The 27115-nt window shown below is 37.2% G+C and overlaps 1 long non-coding RNA gene across 1 annotated transcript in view; it reads right to left on the reverse strand.

The window, feature by feature from the left end:
- Positions 1-5725: 5725 nt before the first annotated feature.
- LOC111749960 (uncharacterized) overlaps positions 5726-27115 on the reverse strand; it is a 240761-nt gene continuing 219371 nt past the window's right edge. Inside the window, exons 4-7 of the long non-coding RNA XR_002785121.2 lie at positions 20700-20812; positions 20465-20611; positions 8601-8641; positions 5726-6255 (exon numbers count right to left, since the gene is read on the reverse strand). This is a non-coding gene — a long non-coding RNA (uncharacterized LOC111749960). The remainder of the gene's footprint in view (positions 6256-8600; positions 8642-20464; positions 20612-20699; positions 20813-27115) is intronic.

Genomic DNA, 27115 nt, shown 5'->3' on the forward strand with positions numbered 1-27115 from the left:
CAAACATAGCAACGATTGTGAGGATGGCTTAGGACTGGGCAGTGTTTAGTTCTGTTGTGCATGAGGTTGCTATAAGTCAGAACCCACTTGACAGCACCTAACCACAACAACAGTACAAGATCAATTCAATTAAGTAACGTGGGCCTATGGCGGGCACTGATTTCTCAGATTCTCACTTTAGTTGTGGCCCCAAGATATTTAGGGACCCAGAAGAGCTCTGTCTATGATGAGCATAAAAACCAAAAAGTGAAGGGAAAGAAAAGGAGTCGTTACAATGAAGGCAGAAAGATGTCACATATCAAATTGTTTGCTTCTGGAATTTCCTGTCACTTTAGCAGTGAAGCATCCCATTCACAAGAGGCTGAATTCTAGTTTGTGTGACAAACCATAGTCCTGGTTTCTGTAATTTATCTCTTAACCTCTTTTATAATGCTAGAAGAGTCAGGCAATGTATAGAAAAACGTGACTCAATTTAGACAGTACGGCAGAACATGCCATTTGATCTCATTTATTGTAATTGAGATTTAAAAGGATACTCACGAAGCATTTAGAACCTATGAGTTAGTTGAGCAGAACAAGTAGTTTTACATAAGATCTACTCTTAAATCATTTAGTGCCTGGTTGCATTGTTAAATGCAAGAATCATAAAAACAACCAACTTCTCAGAAAAACAAATTCACCGTTTATTAAAGGGTTTGTAGGGATCAGGGGACTAACTGTATTCTGCGTTCCAACCCTTCTGAGACATGTGAGTGCATGACAGGGAAAATGGAACCTGCTTGGCCACCACTCTTTCCTTTGTAACTGTCTCTACCTACAGCGTGTTAGCTGACTCCGGGATCTCTCTGTCCAGCAGAAGAAAGAAGCCACCTGGTCACCAGTTCTGAGAAAAGCAACACTGAGCACTGAGCAAAGGAAAGGTGACAGCTTTGTCCAGTGGGCTGGCCTGCATATTTGGACAGTTCACAAACCTGATCTAGCACACTCTTCACAAGCACTATGTCTCTTTCATGAGGTTTACAGTGGAAAGGGTTTCACATCTCTCTTTCCAGCTGACTTCAGGGCCACACACTGGGATCCCTCAGTCTTTTATAAGCAGGAAGCAGAAACCTATAGTGGAGGGACTATTCTGAACCCCAAGGACAGTCAGTCAGACCTCTCCTGAGAGGCACAGGCCGTTTTAATGCAACCTCTCAAAGACATTAAAGATAATGCCAACCTCCTCTTCAAGGTCCGTGGATCCATATCATGAACCAAGGGCAGAAGATATCGATGATACATGAGAAGTCTCCACTAGACTATACATCCCAGCTATCACAGCACCTTTTCTGCTGACCTGTATTATAGTTATTGGTACACTGCATCAAAATTATTTGTTTAAATAAGAATAGTGGTAAGTTAAAATTTACATGTTATCTCGCTTAACCCATACAATAACCAAAAGAAAGCAGACGTCATGATTACCCAGTGTTACAGGTGAGGAACTGAGCAGTGAAAAGGTTAGATCATTCTCCCTGGATCACACAACACTAACCCCGGCTAGTTCTTGAATTCTGGGCTGTTAGTACCTACAATGACCTGTCTTCCCTGCTGGACAATGCGCTTGTTGAGGACAAATGTTGCCTATTACATATCTTAGCATCCTCAGTGCCTGACACATGACAGTGCTTAGAAAATGATGAATAATGACACAGGAATAGTCTTACGTCTTGCCCAACACACTCCACTGATCCTTTGGGCTAAATTATACTTTCTTTAGGGTCATAATGAATGACTCATTCGCAGAAAAAATCAGATTAAGGAACTCATAAATGGAACGTAGCCAAGTAGCCAGTGACACTTCTTGAATTACCTATAATATTTGATACCTAGTATTACCAAGCTGCTGGACACTCCAGGTCAAAAAACTCATTTGGCAGTTCCCATGACTCAATTTTAAACCTCATAATAAAGTAAGAAATAGAGGATGGAAGAGTAAAATTGTGGTTCAGCAAGGATTGAATGTAGAGGAATTAGGTGGATCTCTGGGACTCCTGCTTCTAACCCCCATCCCACCATTTCTCCTAAATGGTTCTCTCTGCCCTGGGACTCCTCATTTCTTATAGACTGCAGGGGGCATCATGCTTTGTGGAAGTTTCCATCAGGGAAATGGAAGCATATTAATTCATAATATGCTCAATCTCTGGTGTATCATTTAGTGAGAGTAATTTTAAGACAGTATGAGTCCATGACTTCAAAATTCAGGCCACAGTCTCGGAATACAGGCATCACATGCTACATGTTGATTTTTAAGTATGTCTTAGACATTTTTCCATTCTTCTTAACAATGAAATTATATTCTCTGGAATGATTACTGTATGCTGTAGTTATTTCCCTTTTGATGAAAAATATTTAGAATCTGTCATGGAATGAATTGTATCCCCCCAAAATATCCGTCAGTTTGGCTGGCCATGATTCCCAGTACTGCGTGATTGTCCACCATTTTGTCATCTGATGTGATTTTCTTATGTGTTGTAAATCCTACCTCTATGATGTTAATGAGGTGGAGTTAGTGACAGTTATGTTAATGAGGCAGGACTCAATCTACAAGATTAGGTTGTGTTTTAAGCCAATCTCTTTTAAAATATCAAATAAAGAAGCAAGCAGAGAGATATAGGGACCTCATACCACCAAGAAAGTAGAGCCAGGAACTTGTGTCCTTTGGACCTGGGGTCCCTGTGCTGAGAAGCCCCTAGATCAGGGGAAGATTAACGACAAGGACCTTCCCCCAGAGCAGACAGAAAGACGAAGTCTTCCGCTGGGGCCAACACCCTGAATTGGGACTTCAAGCCTCCTAGACTGTGAGAGATTAAATTTCTCTTCATTAAAGCCATCCACTTGTGGCATTTCTGTTATAGCAGCACTAGATAACTAAGATAGGGTCTTTCCAATTCTTTTGCTATTAGAAGTGCTGTTGCTATATATTTCCTATAAAAGTAGCTAGTGCTGACTGTAGAAAAAGAGTGCAAAATGTTTATAAAAATACAAAAAATAAAATATAGGCAGTCCCATTCTTTGAAAGATAATTGTCTGTACTACCTTGAAATACTGATTTTGAATCATTTTTCCAAGTACATAAATCATGCACTTCATATTGTCATCATAGTGTTGTGTATTGACTATGTTTCCTGCTTTGTTTCACACTTAGTATTATATCATAAGAATTATCTAAACCCACAATTGAATTAAAAATGATTTTTAAATGTTGTTTACTTATAGCACATGTATGCAATAATATTTATTTACCCGTTCCTCTATTTCTAGACATTTATGTCATTTCCAATTTTCAGTTATAGATAATAGTGGAACATTACAGTAAGTAAATCTTTGACCAAATCTCACATAATTTTCTCAAGATAGATTTCTAAAAGATGAAATTATTAGGTCAAGGGGCAAGAATGTTTTTAAGACTCTTGACACTTGTTGGAAATACTGATTTTCAGAAATCTTGTACTAACTTATACTCCACTAAAAAATCTGAGAACATACTTTTGGACACCCTTATGGCACTAGATGGTATTCTGCTTTAATATTTACCAGTTTTCTAGGCATAAAAAAAAAAAAAGTGTCTCCTTTATTTTACCTCATGTCTTCAATTTTAAGATGATATGATGTTCTCTTTTCTTGGGGTCGAGAGGAGATGTGTTATAAGAGAAAGAAACAGTATTAAATGTATACACTGAAAGAGGTATTTTCTAGAATATAAGCTCCACAAGAGCAGAGATTTTTGTCTGTTTTGTTCATTGATGTATCCCAAATGTCTGTCATGTAAAACCAAAACCAAACTAAACCTGTTGCCATCTAGTCAATTCCAACTTGTAAAGGCCGTATAGGACAGAGTAGAACTGCCCCAGGGGGTTTCAAAGGAGTGGCTGGTGGATTCAAACTGCCAATCTTTTGGATAGCAGCCAAGCTCTTAACCATTGTGGGCACCAGGGCTCTGTCTGTCACATAGTGGATACTAAACAAAAACTTGAAAAATTACTGAATGAATAAGTTATTTCAGAAATGTTACATTTGCAAATAAGATATTTTAAAATGTAGCAAGAGCATTATTTTCTTTGATTAATGAAATTGAGCATTTTTTTCAATAGGTTTCTGGTTTTTCTTCTTCTCTCATAAAAAAAGGAAAACCTTACTTTTCATATTCTTTTCCTGTCTTTTAATATTGGGATAATAGTTTGTTTTCATTAAATTTTAAGAAGTTAGGATATAACATTAGGATATAAATTTTGATTATAGTCCTACGAACATTTTCAATATATAAATTGCCTTTTAATTTAATTATGAAGTTTATTGGCATACTGAGTTTTTTTTTTCCATTATCAAATATCTTTTATGATTTTCATCATTATATTTAATATTTTATTCCATACAGGTTTAGAATTTCACACAGATGATGGCACAATATGGGGTAGCTATAACTTGAGTTTTTTCTTAAATAAGCCATTTTCACAACAATACTTGTTGAATAATTCATGTCTTTCCCAGTCATTTCTGATTCTTACATATCGTGTATTAACTGCTTGCATGTATTATACTCTGTTTCAGGACTACTTTTCATTGCCGTTGACCTATCTCTCACTTGCTCCACAATTATTACATCATTGTATTGATGCATTTTTATATCTGATAGTGTCAGCTACCATCACGATTTTTCTTTAAAAAATATTATCACTTCTCATCTGTGTATTTTTCCAGAACGAATTTAAAATCTTTATTCTAAAGTTCCCAAAGCAATGTCTTCTCTCTCCCTGTGTATATGATATACAGGATGAAAACCAGAAAACCAAACCCATTGCTGTCGAGTCAATTCTAACTCATAGCAGCCCTACAGGACAGAGTAGAACTGCCCCACAGGATTTCCAAGAAGCAGCTGGTGAATTTGAATTGCCGACCTTTTGGTTAGCAGCCAAGCTCTTAACCACTGTACCACCAGGGCTCCATATACAATGATACACACATATATAAATATACATATGCAAATGTGTATTTGCATTTATAAATAATAATTATTAATTGGGATTGACAATATCCTACAGGCTTTCAGTTTCTGATTCATGAGAACTGACTATATCTCAGCTCTTTTGTTCCATAAAATGTAGCTGTAATTTTATAATCCATAAATATTTTCTGCTAAAAAAAAGACTATTTTCTGTTACTCAGTAGCAGTCTATTAATTTTTCAAGTTATTACTAGAATTTTAGATTGCTATTATTAGTAATTCTTCCTTTACATCATTAGAGTAAATATATGAAAGTAAAAGATATTATGTATTTATATTATATCAAGACATTTCATTGAACTTAAATATTAATTCTGAGAGTTTTTAAGGTTATAATCTTGAGTTTCCATTTATTAAGCATAATAATTTTATGTTCTCCTTTCTAATAGTTATTATTTTAGCATAATTATTTTTTTGTTTTGGAAATTCTGTAAAACAGAGTAGGATCAAGAAACAGTTATCATACTATCTTGCACATCAATAAGTATAAGTTCAGGAAAAGTATACTGGACTTTGCTTTCCTGGGTTGCATACACCTATAAGAAATATGTATTATTTTGCTCATCTTGACTTAAATTAATCAATTTTGAAACAACAGTTATAAAAAGTTCTAAAAATTGGAAGGCAGATTTAGTCTTCAGAAAACAATTTAAGCATATATTAACTTAGCCACAAACCTTCTAAGAAGTAATAAATAATATCAACATTCTTAGCCTTTAGAAGCATTGGAGAAAAAAATTAAGACCCATTGTAAATGGAATACGAATTTACTGTTGGAGGCAAATTTTCATACTCCTTTCAGAGCTATTATAGTATGTTATGTCGACTCTCACACTTCCTGCAACACATCTTTGTCAGTGTACAGTCATTCAAAATATGAAAAAATCATACACCTCAAAATGTTTAGACATCTGTGGTTTGTTGAAAGTGCATTAGAGGAAAACATATGTAATAAGATAAAAAAAATCCAACAAAATTTCAGTAATTCTCTGAACCAGAAAGCTGAAATGCTTTCTATGCACATAGAGAGAGAAAGTTTGGCATCAAACCAATTAACCCTTAGGCTCAGGTGCCCCCGGGAATTGACTCACAACAATCCCTATCTATTATACCTCTCAGCTTCTCTCCAACTTTAGAATCTGGCAATCTTACCCAAGGGCCTGCAGGTTTCATGGTAGGAGTAGATAGGATTTAGCCTACTGCCTCAGGGCCTGTTGACACAAGAGATTTTAAAACTAAAAACAACATGTGAGATTGACTACAAAAGATATTCCAACTCATTCATTCATTTAATAGGCATTTCTGAATGTCTTTTATGTGTCAGGTATTGTGCTATGCAATAGGGATACAAACTATGAGGATGATGACAAAACTACTGTGTAACTGAGAATTGACATGTATGATAGGGATGAACACCACAGATAAAGAAAGGCCAATCTAGGATGGCCTGGGCTAGGGTCAAAGGGAAGAGAGATAGTAAAGAATGGGGAAAGACTGGAAAATACATCAAGGATGAGCACGAGCTTAAGTTGAGTGTTTAAAAAGTGCGGATTTAAGATTCTTTACAAATACTTAGTATTAATAAGTATTCCTGAGGTGCCCTTTCAAGGCTTTATGAAACATAATCAAAAGAAATATAAAGTATTATATGTGGGACAATCATTTGTCTCAGTTTTCCTAGAACATAACTGATAGACTCCTATGTCACAGCATAATTATTAGTACTTTCATACTCAAAAGTATCCTGGTTTGCATGATAAATTATATAGTCACCCTATTCTACAAAATATTAGTGGGACTCTTTGCTATTTAGTAAATTTCACCAGACTCCCCTTCCTTCCCACACTATTTCAGGGCCTTTGAAAGCCCAAACAACTCTGTAAGACTTTGCCAGACTCACAAAGTTCTTAAATTAACCTGTCCTCCTCTGTCTTCTGGCATCTCATGGTCCTGCGTTCATTCTCTTTGTGCTGCCTTTGTAGTCTCAGGTAAGAAACTCATCCTTCAATATTCCAAAAAGATATCCACTCTCACAATTAATCTGGAGATTCTTTGCTAGTGACTACAGTAGAAAACAGACAACAGATGGGCAGCACATATCACACAGAAAAGTAATTTGAAACTGCAAATTGCTAACCCTTTTCCTATGGGAACTGCTTCAGGAGTTTGTTTCTTCCCTCTTCTCCCAAGTAATGCCCAGACTCACATTATTTTTAGGTCCTCTCTCTCCCTTCTCCTCCCTCATTCCCACCCCCACCTCTTTGCCCTTTCCCTTCCTTCCAGGAGTCAACTTACAACCATTTTGCTACCAAATTTTTATTTAAAAAAAAATTTTTTTTTTTTTTTTGATGGCTTGTATTGGAATGCATGCCTACTAGTTGAGTGTGTTTAAATTTTGGTTGGTAATATGGATTTTGAGAAATATGATCTGTTGATACAAGCCACCAATAAGGTGAGTGACACTCTGGCACCACCAATCCATGGTATGACAATATACCAATAAGAACTAAATAGAGAATTTATTGTAGGAACTGTTCCATTAGGCTATATAAGGAAACCCTTGGTTTTCCAAATATGACACAGAAAAACCAAAACAAACCCATCAGGACTCCCTAACTATCACAGAGGAATGCCATAATATGCTTGCAAGCCTTATTTCACAGAAATAAGGGGAAAAAAGGCAAAAGTTTACAAAATTAACACATCTGGGAAGCATTAAGTAATAGAATGCTCAACCTACATAACAATGAGGCTCCAACTCCAAACACCTCTTCCCCTTGTATTATACACCAGCTTACATCCAATATTGAGATCTACTAATCTATTCTCACCTACCACAAGAGAACAAAGTCATTTTTCTCTTTAAAAGAAGCTCTAGTGCCAGTGGCCCTCGTGGCACAGTGGTTAAGAGCTCAGCTACTAACCAAATGGTTGGCAGTTCAAATCTACCAGCTGCCCCTTGGAAACCCTATGAGGCAATTCTACTCTGTCTTACAGGGTTGCTATGAATTGGAATTGACTTGATGGCAGTGGGTTTGGTTTGGTGTTGAGGCTAGTGCAAGAGGAAAGTGGAGCGAGAACACGTAAAGGGAGAGACAACAGGAGAATTAGGGACAGATTCTGTGCCCTAGTAATGACTAGGACAAGAAATAGTGTAAAAACCTAGATAAATACACAGACAACTTTGAAAAACCTATTCTTATTCTTACAAGTACTTTTCAAAATGATTATCCTAAATATTCACCTAAAAAATACTCTATTCTCAATTTTATTTTCCAAATACAATTCCTTACTGGAAAATTTTTGGATATTTTCTTTCCACTGCAAATTATTAAATTTACTTTTTGACATAAAATTTCATTAAGTTTGAGTGGCAGGATAAATCTTTCTTAAGAACTCACTACTTTATGTTTATTCATATTTTCTATTCAGGAAAATATCCATTAATGCTTTTCAAAATATTAACAATAAGCAAAAACATATAGAAGGGAAATATAGAGGAAGAAAAAACATTTTGGTGAGCATATTAAAAAACACGTATGTCATAAAGACTTACACATATGTTAGAGGTGGGGTGCAGATTTGATTCAGTGCTTCCTAGCAATAAAATAAAAAATGAAATAAAATCAGTAAAAAAATTCGCAACATCCAAAAGAATTTTTTTTTTAATCTCTGTGGAAAAAAATAGCTTTTTATTTTTGTTTGGTTGTATCTTAAATCAATCTTTTTTTTTTTTTAATTGTATTTTAGATGAAGGTTTGCAGAACAAACTAGCTTCTTATTAAATAATTGGTACACATATTGTTTTGTGACATTGATTACTAACCCTACGACATGTCAACACTCTCCCCTTCTCGACCTCGTGGGTTCCCCATTACCAGCTTTCCTGTCCCCTCCTGCCTTCTAGTCCTTGGCCCTGGGCTGGTGGGCCCATTTAGTATCATTTTGCTTTATGGGCCTGTCTAATCTTTTGCTGAGGCATGAACCTCAGGAGTAACTTCATTACTGAGCTAAAAGTATGTCTACGGTCCATACTCTCCGGGTTTCTTCAGTCTCTGTCAGGGCAGTAGGTCTGGTTTTGTTTTTTGTTTGTTTGTTTTGTTTTTTTCGAGAGTTAGAATTTTGTTTTACATTTTTCTCCAGCTCTCTCTGGGACCCTGTATTGTGATCCCTGTCAGAGAAGTCAGTGGTGGTAGCTGGGCACCATCTAGTTGTACTGGACTCAGTCTGGTGCAGGCTGTAGTAGTTGTGGTCCATTAGTCCTTTGGGCTAATCTTTCCCTTGTGTTTTACTATATTCTCCTTTGCTCTAGACAGGATGAGACCACTGTAGTGTCTTAGATAACAGCTCACAAGCACTTAAGACCCTAGATGCTACTCACCAAAGTAGAATGTAGAACATTTTCTTTACAAACTATGTTATGCTAATTGAGGTAAATGTTCCCTAAGACCATGGTTCCCACAGCCCTCGGTTCAGTAATTCGGTCCCTCAGGGATTTTGCAAGTATCTATGGAGCTTCCATGACCTTGCCTGGTACAAGTTGTGCTTGCTTCCCCAGTATTGTGTACTGTCTTACCTTTCACCAAAGTTACCACTTATCTATTGTCTATTTAGTGTTTTTTTTTCATCCTCACCCTTGTAAATATCAAAGATTGTTTCTTTTTGTATGTAAACCTTTTCATGAGTTTTTATAGTAGTGGTCTCATACAATATTTGTCCTTTTGTGATTGACACATTTTGCTCAACATAATGCCCTCCAGATTCATCCATATCATGAGTTACTTCACAGATTCATCATTGTTCTTTATAGTTGCAAAGTACTCCATTGTGTGTATGTGCCATAGTTTGTTTATCCATTCACCTGTTGATGGGCATCTAGGCTGTATCCATCTTTTTGCTATTGTGAACAATGCTTTAATGAACATGGGCGTGCATATGTCTATTCGTGTGATGGCTCCATTTTCTCTAGGATACATTCCAAGGAGTGGAATTGCTGGATCCTATAGTATTTCTATTTTTTTTTTTTTATAGTATTTCTATTTCTAGGTTACTAAGGAAGCACCATATCATTTTCCAAAATAGTTTTACCATTTTGCATTCCCACCAGCAGTGCATAAGAGTTCTGATGTCCCCGCAGCCTCTCCAACATTTATTATTTTCTGTTTTTTTTTTTTTTTAAATTTGTGCCTGTAACACTGAGTAAGATGGTATCTCATTGTGGTTTTGATTTCCATTTCTCTGATGGCTAGTGATCTCAAGCATTTCCTCACATGTCTCTTAGCAACTAGAATGTCTTCTTAGGTGAAGTGTCTCTTCATCTCCTTTGTTCATTTTTTAATGGAATTATTTGACTTTTTGTTGTAGAGGTATTGAATTTTCCTGTAGATTTTAGAGATAAGACCTTTGTCAGACTTGTCATAGCCAAAATTTTTTTCCCCATCTGTAGCTTCTCTTTTTACTCTTTTGATGAGCATAAGTGTTTAATTTTTAGAAAATACCAGTTGTCTGGCTTACCTTCTGGAGTTTGTGAGTTGTTATTTATGGTTTGCATCCTATTAAAGCCATGTATTAGGGCCTCCACCATTGATACTATTTTTTCTTCTATTATCTTTATATTTTTTGGTTTTATATGTAGGTCTTTGATCAATTTTGAATTAGTTTTTGTGTATGGTGTGAAGTATGGGTCTTGTTACATTTTTTTTGCAGATGGACATTCAGTTTTGCCAGCACCATCTGTTAAAAAGACTATCTTTTCCCCATTTGATGGACTTTGAGCCCTTGTCAAAGATTAGGTAACCATAGGTGGATGGATTTACATCTGGGTTCTCAATTCTATTCCATTGGTCAATGTATCTGTCGTTGTAGCACAGCCAGGTTGTTTGGACTACCATAGCTATATAGCAGGTTCTGAGGTCAGGTAGTGCAAGTCCTCCTACTTTATTCTTCTTCTTCAATAGTGCTTTACTTATCCAAGGTCTCTTCTCTTTCCATATAAAGTTAATGATTAGTTTTTCTGTCTTTTGAAAGAATGCTATTGATATTTGGATGAGGATTGCATTGCATTTGTAGACTGCTTTTGGTAGAATGGACATTTTTACAACGTTTTGTCTACCTATCCATTAGCATGGTATGTTATTCCATTTATGTAGATCTCTTTCAGCTTCTTGCTGTAGTGTTTTGTGGTTTCTTTGCATAGGTCTTTTACATCCGTAGTTATGTTTATTCCTAAGCATTTTATTTTTTAGGGGCTGTCATTAGAAATGGTGTTGTTTGTGATTTCCTTTTTGTCCTCTTTATTGTCGTATAAGAATCCAACAGATTTTTGTATGTTTATCTTATATCCTCCCCTTTGTCAGATTCTCATACTGTGAGGGTTTGTGTGTTGCTGTGATGCTGGAAGCTGTGCCACCGGTACTCAAATACCAGCAGGGCCACCCATGGCAGACAGGTTTTAGCTGAGCTTCCAGACAAATGCAGGCTGAGAGGAAGGATCCAGCATTTTACTTCTGAAAAGAATCAGCCAGCAAAAATCTTATGAATAGCAGTGGAACATTGTCTGATACAGTGCCAGAAGATGAGCCCCTCAGGTTGGAAGGCACTAAAAATAGGACTGGGCAAGAGCTATCTTCTCAAAGTAGAGTCAACCTTAATGACACAGATGGAGTCAAGCTTTCGGGACCTTGGTTTGCTGATGTGGCACAACTCAAAATGAGCAGAAGCAGCTGCAAATACCCAGTAATAACTGGAGCCTGGAATGTACAAAGGGTGACTCTAGGAAAATTGGAAATCATCAAACATGAAATGGAAAATATAAAGATCATTATCCTAGGCATTAGTGAGCCAAAATGGACTCGTATCGGTCATTTTGAATCAGACAATTATATGGTCTACTATGCCAGGAATGACAATCTGAAGAGGAATAGTTTTGCGTTCATCCTCGAAAAGAACATTTCAAGATCTATCCTGAAGTACAACACTGTCAGTGACAGGATAATATCTATACACCTACAAGGAATACCAGTTAATATGACTATTATTCAAATTTACACACCAACAACTAAGGCCAAAGATGAAGAAATTGATTGAACATGCAATCAGGATGCACTGATAATTAGTGGTGATTAGAACGTGGAAGTTGGAAACAAAGAAGAAGGATTGGTAATTGGAAAATATGGCCTTAGTAATAGAAACAATGCTGGAGATCACATGATTGAATTTTGCAAGACCGATGATTTCCTCATTGAAAATACCTTTTTTTTCACCAAGATAAACAGCAACCATACACATGGACCTCGCCAGATGGAATTACTGGAATCAAATAGACTACTTCTGTGGAAAGAGACAATGGAAAAGCTCAATACCATCAGTCAGAACAAGGCCAGGGGCCAACTGCAGAACAGATTATTAATTGCTCATATTCAAGTTCAAGTTGAACCTGAAGAAAATTCGAACAACTCCACAAGAGCCAAAGTATGGCCTTCAGTACATCACACCTGAATTTAGAGACCACCTCAAGAATAGATTTAACACATTGAACACTAATAACTGAAGACCAGATGAGTTGTGGAATGACATCAAGGATATTATACATGGGGAAGAAGAAAGCAAGAGGTCATTAAAAAGACAGGAGAGAAAGAAAAGACCTAAATGGACGTCAGAAGAGACTTGAAAACTTGCTCTTGAATGTCGAGTAGCTATAGCAAAAGGAAAAAATACTGAAGTAAAAGAGCTGAACAGAAGATTTCAAAGGGCAGCTTGAAAAGATAAAGTATTATGATGACATATGCCAAGACCTGGAGATAGAAAATCAAAAGGGAAGAACACGCTGAGCTTTTCTCAACCTGAAAGAACTGAAGAAAAAATTCAAACCTGGAGTTGCAATACTGAAGGATTTTACAGGGAAAATATTAAACTGTGCAGGAAGCATCAAAAGAAGATGAAAGAAATACAGAGTCACTATACCAAAAAAAAAAAAAAAAGGCCAACATTCAACCATTTCAGGAGGTAGCATATGATCAGGAACTGACGGTGCAGAAGGAAGAAGTCCAAGCTGCACTGAAAGCTTTGGCGAAAAACAAGGCTTCAGGAATTGACGGAATGCCAATTGAGATGTTTCAACAAATGGATGCAGTGCTGGAAGTACTCACTCGTCTATCTCAAGAAATTTAGAAGACAGCTACCTGGCCAACCGACTGAAAGAGATCCATATTTATGACTATTTCCAAGAAAGGGGATCCAACCAAATGTGGAAAATATTGACCAATATCATTAATATCATATGCAAGCAAAATTTTGCTGAAGATCATTCAAAAGTGGCTGCAGCAGTATATCAACAGGGAACTGCCAGAAAGTCAAGCCAGATTTAGAAGACGATGTGAAACCAAAGATATCATTTCTGATGTCAGATGGATCCTGGGTGAAAGCAGAGAATACCAGAAAGATGTTTACCTGTGTTTTGTTAATTATGCTAAGTCATTCAACTCTGTGGAACATAACAAATTATGGATAACAATGTGGAGAATGGGAATTCCAGGACACCTAATTGTGCTCGTGAGGAATCTGTACATGGATCAAGAGGCATTCATTCGAACAGAACAAGGGAATATGGCATTATTTAAAGTCAGGAAAGGTGTGTGTTAGGGTTGTATCCTATCCCCACACCTATTCAATCTGTGTGCTGAGCAAATAATCCTAGAAGCTGGACTATATGAAGAAGAATGGGGCATCAGGTTTGGAAGAAGACTAATTAATAACCTGCATTATGCAGATGACACAGCCTTGCTTGCTGAAAGCGAAAAGAACTTGAAGCACTTATGGATGAAGATCAAAGACTACAGCCTCCAGTATGGATTATGCATCAACATAAAGAAAACAAAAATCCTCACAACTGGACCAATAAGCATCATCATGATAAATGGAGAAAAGGTTGAGATTGTCAAGGGTTTCATTTTACCTAGTTTCTAATTTGGATTATTTGAATTCTCCCCTGCTTTTTTTTCTTTTGTCAGTTTGTCCAACAGTTTGTTGGTTTTGTTGATCCTTTCAAAGAACGAACTTTTGGTTTTGTTGACTCTTTCTGTTGTTTTTCTAGTCTACATTTCATTTATTTCTGCTCTGATCTTTATCATTTCCTTTCTTCTGGTGGCTGTGAGTTTATTTTGCTGTTCTCTTTCTATTTGTTTGAGTTGTATAGCTAATATTTTGATTTTGTCCCTTTGTTCTTTTTTTAATGTGTGTACCTATTGCTATAAATTTATCTCTGAGCACTGCCTTTGCTATGTCCCAAAGGTTTTGGTCTGATGCGTTTTCATTCTTGTTTGATTCTAGGAATTTTTTATTACACTTTTGATTTCTTCTATTACCCAGTGGTTTTTAAGCAGGGTGTTTTTAGTTTCCAGGTATTTCATTTTTTTTTTTTTCCACGCTCTTCCTGTTGTTAATCTCTACTTTGATGGCGTTGTGATCAGAGAAGATACTTTGTATTATTTCAATGTTTTGGATTTTGTTGAGGGTTGCTTTTGGACCTAACGTGGTCTATTCTGGAGAGTGTTCCACATGCATTGGAAAGAATGTGTACTTTGCAGCTTTTGGGTGGAGTGTTCTATCTATGAGGTCAAGTGGGCTGGTTGTGTCCTTTAGATCCTCTGTATCTTTGTTGACTTTCTTTCTAGATGTTCTGTCTTTACTGAGAGTGATGTGTTGAAGTCTCCTACTATCATTGTGGAACTGCCAATTTCTCTTTTCAGTGCTGTTAGAGTTTGTTTTATGTATTTTGGAGCCCTGTCATTGGCTGCTTAGATATTTATTACGGTTTTGTCTTCATGGTGGATTGTTCCTTTAATCATTATATAATCCCTTTCTTTGTCTTTTATGATGGATTTTGTTTTTAAATCTATTTTATCTGAGATTAATATTGCCACTCCTGCTCTTTTTTGGTAGCTGTTTGCTTAATATATTTTTTTCTGTCCATAATTTTTAATAAATTTATGTCTTTGTTTCTTAGGTGTATCTCTTGTAGACAACATATTGATGGATCCTATTTTTTTTATCCATTCTGCCACTCTCTGTCTCTTTATGGGTACATTTAGGCCATTTATGTTCACTGTAATTATTGATAAGAAAATTTTTTTTTTTTTTCTGTCATCTTGTAGCGCTTTCTTTTGTGGTTCTGATGTTTTCTGAGTTCCTCTTACTCTCTTGTGCTAAATTTCTCATTTGTAGTTTTTTTTTCATTTCTTTTGTTTAGATTTTGTTTACTTAGACTTTATGTTTTTCTTTTTTATTTTGATTAGTAGGTCTGTTAGCTTTCTTTGAGGTTACCTTGAAATTTACTCTTATCTTCCTAGGTTTGAACAAGTCTTTTATTATTTGATATCGCCTTGCCTTCCTCTCCATTTAAAAGTTCTATACCTACACTATTTATTCCCACTTTTATTGTTCTGACATTGTTGTCATTTACAGATTAAACTCTCTGTTTCCCATTCGTAAATCTTTTAGTTTTGATTAATCTTTGAGAATTCATTTCCTAGGTTGGTATCTGGCTAATGCAGTCTTGCACCCTAGATTCAGGCTGTAGTCTGATTTGTTTGTTCTCAAATTGGAGGACTCCCTTTAATAATTCTTGTAAGTTTGGTTTGGTTTTTACATATTTTCTTAATTTCTGTTTATCTGGGAATGTCCTAATTTCATCATCATGTTTGAATGAGAGTTTTGCAGGATATATTATTCTTGGTTGGCAATTTTTTTCTCTCAAAGTTTTATATATGTCATCCCATTGCCTTTTTGCCTGCATGGTTTCTGCTGAGTAATCAGAGCTTAGTCTTATTGTTTTCCCTCTCCATGTGACTTTTTTGTTTTTCTTGAGCTGCTCTCATGATTCTTTGTCTTTGGTTTTACCGAGTAAGATTATATGCCTTGGTGATTTTCTCTTGGGATCTATCCTATATGGAGTTCGTTGAGCTTCTCAGATGGTCAGTTTTTCATCTTTCATGATATTAGTGAAGGTTTCTGTCAGTAATTATTCAATGGTCCTCTCTGTGTTTTCCATTTTCTCCCCCTGTTCTGGAACTCCAATCACTCGCAAATTTTTGCTTTTAATTGCATCCCATATCATTCTCAGGGTTTCTTCATTTTCCTTTGTTCTTTTCCCTGATTTTTCCTCAGACAAAGTGGTATGGAAGTATTTGTCTTCAATTTCACTCATCCTGTCTTCCAGTATTTCAAACCTACTCCTCAAACCTTCCATGACACTCTCCATTTCTGAAATTTTGTTGTTTATCTTTTAGATTTCTAATTGCTGTTTTTGTGTGATTTCTAGTTGTGAATTTATTTTGACATTTTGGTCCTGTATTACTTTCCTGAATTCTTTTCCATGGTTTTTGTTTGTTTGTTTTTTCCTTGATTTTGTCTATTTTTTTTTCATTTTTGTCTGCTTTTCCTTCAACTCTGGATAGCTCTAAATATTAGAGATTTGAATTCTTTATCAGGTGGTTTCAGTGCCTTTTCTTCTACTGGAAAGTCATATGGTGTTTTATTTTGGACACCTACTGGAAGCATCCTGGGCAGTTTTTTGTTTTGTTTTGTTTTTAAATATGTTTTGATATTGTCCATTCTCTTCAGGACATATAATAGTTATTTTCTTCATTTATTGATTGTAAATTTTTTTGTTTCATCCTTCCTTATTGTTTTACTTTGCTATGTCAGAGCAGGTGGGCTGAGCATTCTTTGTTGTTTGCCTGTCTGTGGGTGTGATACTTCTCACCATCTTGTCCAATGGGCAAGACCAGTTGCTCAACTATGGTGCAGCAGGGCGGGTCCAATGGAAGGGATGGGTAGTTTGTGGCAGTACTGGGACCAACAGAGTGGGGTGGGGGTCAGTGCATGGCAGGTCCTGGTAGACTGTGCCTGTGTTGCTCAGAGGTGTGATGCTCAGTGCACAGTGCAGATGGGCAGGAGTGGGGGGAGGCTGTGATGTGTGGATCTAAGAGAAAGAGAAGATAGAAACAGGCGCCAAAATTAACAAATAAATAAGTGTTGAGGGAGCCTGCTATTGGAGTGGTGCAGACCAGGGGAGCAATGTGTCGGTTGCTTTCTAGCCAGGGGTTGAGGCACATCCCATCAAGATGGGACACATATGGCACATGCAGTAGATGGATGGGAGAAAGAAAAGGAAGGAAGAGAGATAAGAAACTAGATTTAAAAAATTAATAAAAAGGAGAGAGTAAGGCACACATGGCTAAGTGGTCAGGAGAAAAGAATAGAAGGAATGTAGAGAGACAATAAACCAAGAAAAAAAAAAAAAGGTGCCAGGTGGTTGGGAGGAAGGGAAGGAAGGAAGGTAGAGACAGACAAGAAATGGAGAAAAAAAAGAAGAAAGAAAAAAAATGCCCCAAGGGAGCCCACTGGAGGTGAGTCCCCAGGCAAACTGCACTGCACAGCCCATCAAGAAGGCGTGGAGATGGCACAGAGTGCCAGGTGTTCATGAGAAGGGTAAGGAAGGAAGGTAGAGAGAGACAAGAAACCAAGAAAGCAAAAGAAGAGAGAAAGAAAAAAAGTGCCCCAACAGAACCCACTGGTGTGATGACACAGGCTGGGGAAGTGGCTCCCCAGCTGCATGGCATTGCACAGCTCATCCAGAAGGGGAAGAGATGGCACACGGTGCCAGGTGTTCAGGAGAAAAGAAGGGAAGGATTGTTGAGAGAGACAAAAAATTGAGAAAAGGAAAAAGAAAGAAAAGAAAAATTCCGTAGGGAGCTCACTGGCTTGGCAGTGCAGACTGGGGAAGTGGCTCCCAAGCCAAGGGGCACTGCACAGCCTGTCTAGGAGGGGCAGAGGTGGCACACAGTGCCAGGTATTCGGGAGACAGTAAAAGAAGGAAAGTAGAGAGGGTTGAGAAACTGAGAAATGAAGAAAAACAAAAAGGAAAAAAGAAAGAAAAATACACCCCCAGGGATCCCACTGGCATAGTGCCACAGACCAGGGAAGTGGTTCCGCAGTTGAGCAGCACTTCACAGCCTGTCAAGAAGAAGCGGAGACGGCACGTGGAGGCAAGTGTTCAAGAGAAAGTAAGGGGAGGATGTGAGAGAGAGAGAGGAAACCAAAAGAAGCCGAAAAAAAGCAACAACGACAACAACAAAATGGCATGGAAAAAGCCGACTGGTGTGGGTGGGGTGAATTCAAGCAGCAAGGAGCCAACACCTCCCAAGCTAAGCAACCATGCCTTGCTAGGAATCAGCGGAGGCCAAGCAGCAGAAGAAGGGTGGGGGTAGGAAAGTGTGTATCCCTTGTTACCGTGTGATCTGTCTCTGCTGGGAGTTCTTTGAAGCTGTTTTCGCATACTCCCTGTCTGCCATTCTCAGTGGCTGAGGAGTCCAAGATGGCACGTCTGTGCTGTGTTAGCTGATAGGGTACCTTGCCTCTACATCTCTCCTCACTCTCTGTTCTCTCAGTTTCTTATTCCATTTGGTGCTTGGTTGTTAATTTCTTTATCACTTCATTTGATGCTTAGGGTTCCAGGATTGATGTTTGTCTTTGTTTTAGTTAGTTTTTTATTCTTTGCTGTGGAGGGATAGCATGATGCTTCTGTCTATACCACCATGTTGGCCAAAATAACTTTTCTTGATATGAAGACCTGACAAGAAATTCTCTCATGAGCGTCCATTAAAAGGACTCTCTATGATGTAATGGAACCCATCCTCAGCAAAGTCCCTTTAAGAATTTTGAAATAGATTTCCTTTGTATAACTGGCATTCAGTGCAAGTTAATGGTATAATACCCAGTGCAATGGATTAAATACAATTTAGAAGAGATTAAAACTACTTGGTGGAAGTATGTAGCTTTCTGATGGCTTTATACCAAGATACTGTTTTATCATCTACAGCATTTGATGGCTTGCGTAGACTTCAGTCAATCATACTTGATTATAATTTTTCAAAACCAAAATTTGATAGGAGTTGGACAGCAGAGACTTCAAAATTATATTCTCTGATCAGAATTTGTACTGTACATATTCTGAGCTGCTGATTAAGGGCAAGTCCATATTCTCTGACAATCAACTGAGCAGATTTCCTGTGGCAATGAAATAGCCTAATCAAGACTTGTTGCGGAATAGATGACTATCCAATCATCACATAGAAAAAAAAAAAAAATTGTTGCTGTAGAGTTTATTTTGACTTATCGCAACCCTATAGGATAGAGTATAACTGCCTTATAGAGTTTCCAAGGAGCGCCTGGTGGATTCAAACTGCCAAACTTTTGGTTAGCAGCCATAGCACTTAGCCACTATACCACCAGAGTTTCCCTTCACATAGAAGTGGGTCATAAAATCCGTATTTGCAGAGCTAAGATTTTCCTCAGAACATACTTCTGGGTCTGCTCCAATACATTGATAAATATGCCATCAAGACCTAAAAGTTCTATCTCTCAGAGTATGGGTATAATTTTAGCCTGGACATTTTTCAAAACAGTCATTCTTAATCATGCTACTCAGTAATTTAACCATCGCTTAACAAATCATCAATAGAAATCTTACTTTGAGCAATGTAACTTCCCACTGCACTCTCCAAGACAAGTTTCTGGTTTGCAAAATGCACTATATGATATTTGATCTGCTGAATAGAATTGGATAGTCTTAAGACACTAAATATTGGGTGACATTTTCTGAAAACTGTTTATCTTGAGCCATTCTCTATAACAACAATTAGCTAACATGACTTGTAGAAGCCATTCTTTACCTAGTACACTAAAACACGGTAAAAAAGAATGAGTGAGTCTCTATTTTCCATAATATTCTTCCATAAGCTGAACAGCCCCTTGAAAAACTGGGAAATCCATGCTTGAAATGCAGAGAGGTAGCAGCCTAATTCCACTACAGAAGGTGCTGCACAGGGTAGTGGAGGCACAGAACCCTCACCCAGAGGTCAGTGAAGTAGAGAAAATACATTTCCTGTAGTGTTTCAGTATTAAAATAAGAGAATATATCTTCTAGTTTAGCTGTATAAGCTGTGATTAAAATCTTTAGTCTTTAAAAACGTCGATTATTTGCTCTGGAATCTGTCTCACGATTGTTCCATTGTAGAAAAACAAGGTAATCAAGATTTTTGTTGTCGATTAAACCATGCTTCTCTCCGAGGTGACAAAAACAATGAGCGATAGCATCAGGACCCGAGATAATTGAGCAAAACCCAGACCCATCCAGTGACTGAAACCAGAATGGCGTAAAGAGCCCTGAGAGATGTCAACAAAGTCACTTCATCATTACGTCCCCCTCAAAGAAGAATCAACATTCCTGGGAATTTCTAAACCCTGACCCTCTCCCTATAAAGCCCTTTTGTAGCCTTCTTGGGGCACACAAAATCTGGGGGAAACTTTGTCCCCTCTGTCTCTTGAACACGGTGTCAATAAAGCCCTCTTGCTGCTTACCTCCTCCTGTCTTCACTATTGGCTTGCAGCCGGTGGCTCGAATCCACAATTTGCGGTAATTTTCAGGATCTGGATTCCCATTAGAGCGCTACCATTTTCATGGTGTGACCTGAACAAGTCTTCTAACCTCTTCGCATCTTTGTCCTTCTATAAAATGAAGGGAAGGCAAGGTCCAGACAAATGAATGCTTCTAAATCATTTTAAGATATAAAACATTCTTCAAACAAAAGCTTACTTGGAACCCCAGTGTGAACACAGGTGAAGGTGAAGTTGCTCTGGCTGAAATAGGGCTGCGATGCATTTATCCGTCTCTTCCAAGGCAACCCCTCTACGGACTCCGAGAAAACCCTAGAAGTGTATACAGCACAGTCTTAAACTAGCTTAGCTGGTCTGGAACATCAGCCCTTGACTTGAAGTTAGAGATTATCTAACAAAATCTCATTATTTAGTATAAATGGGAAACTGAAGAGCCTAGCATTTCAGTAGGTTTCCAAAAGCAAGGGCAATAGCTCAGGTGCCAGACTCATTATCCAGGGATCTGTTCATTATAATCAGTAAAAAAATAAACTCACTGCTGTTGAATTAATTCTGACTCATAGCTACTCTACAGGACACAGTAGAACTGCCCCAAAGGGTTTCCAAGGAGCGGCTGATGGATTCAAACTGCCAATTTTTGGTTAGCAGCTGAATGCTTAACGACTGCGCCACCAACAAATCAAATTAAAAGTAAGAAAAAATATTTTTCTGGAGTGAGTAGCTCTTTACGTAATGAGTGCTGAGTTAAAGCAACTTGCAGAGTCAAATTAAATTGGACTACTTTATCATATTGGAACAAGGTGTTATTGAGGTTTACCACCAGTTGCATTTTTCCTATGTTAAGAAACCAGATAAGATTTCATGATCCTCTCGGACAGTGACTACTACCAGCCTCTCCCCCTCCAAACACTCCACCCACCCCAAAAGGTCTATATGTGACTTTGGATCTTTATTTTTCTGAGTACCATGGCTACTGCTGAATAAATATTAGAACTAAGCAGAGAGAGTTTGGAACGTGTGAGAATTCTGGACATGATACTGGCTGATTTAAAACCGAATGATATTGGTCAAACAATTTTCTTTTCAAATTCAATCATCTTCCAGTTTAGAATAATGTGCATGATACACCTTGATCAAAAGAAATCAATGAGCTGTAGATAAAATATTAAATATTCTCACCTATATCCACAATATCCCAACAAAGTTATTTATTTATTTTTTTTTGCCCATTAGTTGCACATAGATTCTGTGGCAGGTTTTGAATACAAGGAAAGCTACCAATGGAGTTTCTAGGTTCTCAAGTATGAAAAATGTCAACACAGAGTTCCTTCATTTATATATCTTTACCTATTGATAAACTTAATTACAAAACATCTGCCATTATTTTAGTACCACACATATCAACTTATCTGAACAGCCTTTCCCAGGAAACAAAAGTTGGGCTCATTTTTCATTTGAAAGAATCAGAATGTTAATGTTGAGATCCTGCATAACTTAACTGATGTTGACTTTGCTAACCAATAATGCAATGGACACATGTGCCTCCTACATATTTCATTAACAAATGTTTTCCTCTGAACCAAGTGGATCCTTCAAATGCAAAGGAATCCACCATAGGCAAAGAGTCTATTTAAATACGCAGCGTTGAATGTGTGAGCTCCAATTCCTAGTAAGAGCTGACACGCCCATGTTAATCCTTCTTGACAAAGTAAGCTCAATGTGTACAATTACAGAAAAGCACATCTCCCCCCAGCCCCCATTGTATGTGCATTTCTAGATTTCACCATGGCTTTAATCTTTTTTAAATAGAGTTCCTATTTCACAACTCTTTAAATTAAGATTATATTTTCTAGCTGGCTAGCCTTCATTTCATCAAAGGAATAAAGTTGGTATTTTAAAAAACAAACCCATGTCTGATATTGGGTCATGTACTATCAAATTATGCCCTGCATTTTACCAGCCAAACTGGAAAATTTACACAAGTTAATTCTCACTTTTATCCTCATGCCTGAATATAAAAGCTGAGAGGAATCTATTATCTAGAGAAACATTATTTCCACATAAAAGAGGATCAAAATTGATTCCAGATTTTTCAGAAAGATGTTTAGATGATAGATGTAAGAAGGTTTATAACCTTCAGCAGCATTGAAACTGGAAAGCAGATAGCTAGATGATGATGGTAGGTAGGAAGGTAGGTAGGTAAGTAGGTAGGTAGGTAGGTAGGTAGGCAGGTAGGTAGGCAGGTAGGTAGTTTAGATAGATGGATAGATGGCTAGATAGATGATAGATTGACAGATGATAGATAGATAGATGATAGATAGATTGATAGATAGATGGTAGATAGATAGATAGATAGATAGATGATAGATAGAGAGAGAGAGAGAGAGAGAGAGAGAGAGAGAGAGAGATAGATAGATAGATAGATAGATAGATAGATAGATAGATAGATAGATAGATAGATAGATAGATAGATAGATAAAGTAGATAGACCAAATCCATTGCTGTGGAGTCAGTTCCAACACATAGCGGCCCTGTAGGACAGAGTAGAACTTCCCCCTAGGGCTTCCAAGACTGTAAATCTTTAGGGAAGCAGATTGCCACGTCTTTCTCCGGTGGAGAAGCTGGTGGGTTCAAACCACGGACCTTTTGGTTAGCAGCCTAGCACTTAACCACTGCCCCACCAGGGATTCTTAGATAGATAGATGGACAGATGGATGGAGAGATATAAATATATATTGATCAGTATAACATATTGATCAATATAATATGCCATAAGTTTAAAACTCACTCTCATTTCAGGTGATAAAACCACTCCTCATTTCTTCAAACAGGAAGTTGCTAAAACAACAACAAAGCACTCAATTGCTTCAGGAGTGTAATTAGAAAAAAAAAAAAAAAAGGAAAAGAATAAAGCTTAGCAATAAAGGCAAATACTTCCATCTTGTGGCTGGATTTGAAATAACAGGTTTTAATTCAGGATTGATTGCTATGGAAAATTTAACTCATGAATTCATCATGAAAATCACTGTCACTTTAATCCCTCCTAAGTGCCAGACATCGTATTAAGCATTTTATGTAAATTATATCATTTAACACTCACAGTAACATCAAGAGTCATGTGTCACTTAAATTTTGAAGTAAATCATGTAATTCTGTAACATGAATGTAACTCCTATAATCCCAACATTTTATTTCACAGATGGCAACAACAAAAACCCCTGTTGTTAAAAGACCAATAGTCATTGACTGGAAACTCTGGTGGCCTAGTGGTTAAGAGCTATGGCTGATAACCAAAAGGTTGGCAATTTGAATCCACCAGGCACTCCTTGGAAACCCTATGGGGCAGTTCTACTCTGTCCTATAGGGTTGCTGTGAGTTGGAATCACTCAATGGCAATAGGTTTAGTCATTGACTTGTCATTTTCTCGAACAGAACTCTGACCTCTTGATTCTTGGTCTTATGTTAAAATTGTCTATTCCCTCTTGTGCGATGCTCTTCTCAGTCATACATGATTGGAAAATATAAATCTCTAATTTAACACTATAGTATTTATGATCCCTGAATTCTTCCTATCGAAATAAAGAGTATTATACTGCTTAATTCGGCAATCAAATATAGAGTTACAATTGATCTCTCACTGGGAAAAAAGGAACTCTTAAAAACCTAATGCTGGATCAGGTCAAAATTGCTACTTCTTTTTCGTCAGTGGTCACTGAAAAACTTTCAGAAGAAATAACAAGTACGGTTGGTCTTCGGACAAATGACAAAGGTTCAGAAGAGAACGGAACATGAAATTAAATGACTAGGAATATACATTAAAAGGAATCATTAAACTACCATGCCATGGAGTCCATTTTACTGTATCATCTAACTTTAGCTAAATCAGTGAGAAAAAGACAGAGAGAGAAACAGAGAGACAGAACAGTAGAGAAACAAAGAAATTTTCATTACATTCACATATCTTTTAAAGACAGAGTATCATTTTCTGAAAATGTTCGTAAGTGAATATTTGCTAGATTTACACCAAAGACTTCCTGATATGATTCCAGATACAGGGGCAGAATAAGACTACTGTGGGAAGGTAGCTATTTCAGAGACTCTAGTTATTGGTTGCTGGTTTGAGGACTCTGCCTTAGGTCATGGAAGTCAGCAAGACCTGACTTGTTGTTGTTGTTAGATGCCATCGAGTAATGATCCTATGTACCAGAGAACAAAACACTGGCCAGCCCTGCCCCGTCCTCACAATTGTTGCTATGTTTGAGGCCATTGTTGCAGCCACTGTGTCAATTCATCTTGACCAGGGTCTTCCTCTTTTTCACTGACCCTTTCTTTTACCAATCGTGATGTTTTGCTCCAGGGGCTGGTCCTTTCCAATAACATGTCCAAAGTGCATGAGATGAAGCCTTGCCATCCAAGCTTCTAAGGATCGTTACAGCTGTACCTCTTCCAAGACAGATTTGTTCATTCTTCTGGCAGTCTGTGGTATATTCAGTATTCTTCACCAACACCATATTTCAAAGGCGTCAATTATTTTTCGGTCTTCCTGATTCATTGCCCAGCTTCTGCATGCATATGAGGCAATTGAATTTATCATGGCTTGGGCCAGGAAAACTTTAGTCCTCAAAGTGACTTCTTTGCTTTTCAACACTTTAAAGAGGTCTTTTGCAGCGGATTTGCCCAACATAGTTTGATTTCTTGACTGCTGCTTCCATGGGCACTGATTATGGACCCAAGTAAAGTGAAATCCTTGACAATTTCAGTCATTTCTCCATTTATCATGATGTTGCTTATTGATGCACTTATGAGGGTTTTTGTTTTCTTTATGTTGAGGCGTAATCCATACTGAAGGCTATAGTCTTTGATCTTCATCAGTAAGTACTTCAAGTCATCTTCATTTTCTGCAAGTAAGGTTGTGTTATCTGCATAACACAGGTTAAGTAGTTTCCTTCTAATCCTGATGCTTCATTCTTCTTCATATAGTCCAGCTTCTTGGATTATTTGCTCAGCATACAGATTAAATAAGTATGGTGAAAGGAAGGTCCAAATGAAGATTTCCATTTTTAAAACTTGCTTAATCTTGGAAACAAACAAATGCCCTGGTAGCACAGTGGTTAAGAGTTTGGCTGCTAACCAAAAAGTCAGCAATTTGAATCCACCAGTCATTCCTTAGAAACCCTACACGGCATTTCTACTGCGTCCAATAGGGTCACTATGAGTCTGAATCAACTTGATGGCAATGGGTTTGTTTTAATCTTGGAAAAGGTTAAGACTGACTAAATAAAGCAATCCATGATAATCATTGTTGTTTCATTTTCCGCAGCCTGTTGACAATGTGCAGATCCTCTTTTGACAAAAAAATGGGAAACAACTGCTCACTTGCCTCGTGCCCTTCCCAAGCGTTTTCTCTACCTTTACTCTCTTTACAGAAATGGTCAGATCTGTGGAAGCAGGAGGGAACTTCCTTCCATAAGCTGACATCAGCAGGAAAGACAGAACTGTCTTATCTAGTTTTATATTATTACTGGGAAAACACTTGTATACCTTTTCTTATTTTAATTAATTTGAATAAGGTAGAAGAAACATTGAAGTCAGTTAAAAAACTCACAGACATTTCGTGTAAGAGGAATCATAAAATATTTGTCCTTTTGTGTCTGATTTTTCACTCAGCATAATGTTTTCAAGGCTCATCCATGTCATAGCATATATTGGAACTTTATTTCTCTTTACGGCTAGTTAATATTCCCTTGTATGTATTTTGTTTATCTATTTACCTGTTGGTGGACATTTTGGCTGTTTGTACCTTTTGGCCGTTGTGGTCACTGAGCTTCTGTTAAAGGGGATGGAAAAATTGGGGTCGAGTAAATGCTGCTGGTTGAATGACATGATGAACATAATTAATGTCACTGAAGTGTACATGTGAAGATCGTAGAAATGATAAATATCTTGTTATCTGCATATTTACCATAATTTTAAAAGAGACAAAAAAACAATCTGCAAAACTCTAAAAACCAAAGGAAAAGAAGCAAATAGGACTATATGTTCTCATAGGTCTAAGTAAAAAGAGAGGAAGATTTATATTGATGTCATACACTAATTCTTACCTGATAAGATTTGTTTTTTAAGTGAATTTAGTGTTTGGAAAGTATATGTTAATGAAATTTTAAGATTATTAAAAATTAATTACTGTTAAATCTTTCTATATTATAAACACTTTAAGCATCAAGGCAGAACTTTCGCTCAGCAAAATATGATTCCGTTCTTCAAATGTATGCAATACTGTATACCATACCAAGATAAATAATTTTCATATTCTTCGAATAAGCCCAATTTTTAAGGTGGCCTTTCTTTTTTTGCCTATTTCAAATCTGTAACAAAATTTCCAACTATCCATATAATATATACCTAATTTCCCAAGCTATACTTCTGAAATGTCTTAAATTATATCTACAGACTAGCACTGCAAGTGGAAAGCTTGCCTTAAAGATTCTCTGTATCCTGCCACTCTTGGCCAATAGGCAAGAGACCCCATGGGTTTTATTCTCTCTTTCAGAATTGACTCAGTGTATTGAATTAGCTGCTGACTGGAGGGAGTGAGCATCTCGGTAACAAAGTACA

The sequence above is a fragment of the Loxodonta africana genome, chromosome 2 (genome assembly GCF_030014295.1).
Source record: "Loxodonta africana isolate mLoxAfr1 chromosome 2, mLoxAfr1.hap2, whole genome shotgun sequence".
Lineage (NCBI taxonomy): Eukaryota > Metazoa > Chordata > Mammalia > Proboscidea > Elephantidae > Loxodonta > Loxodonta africana.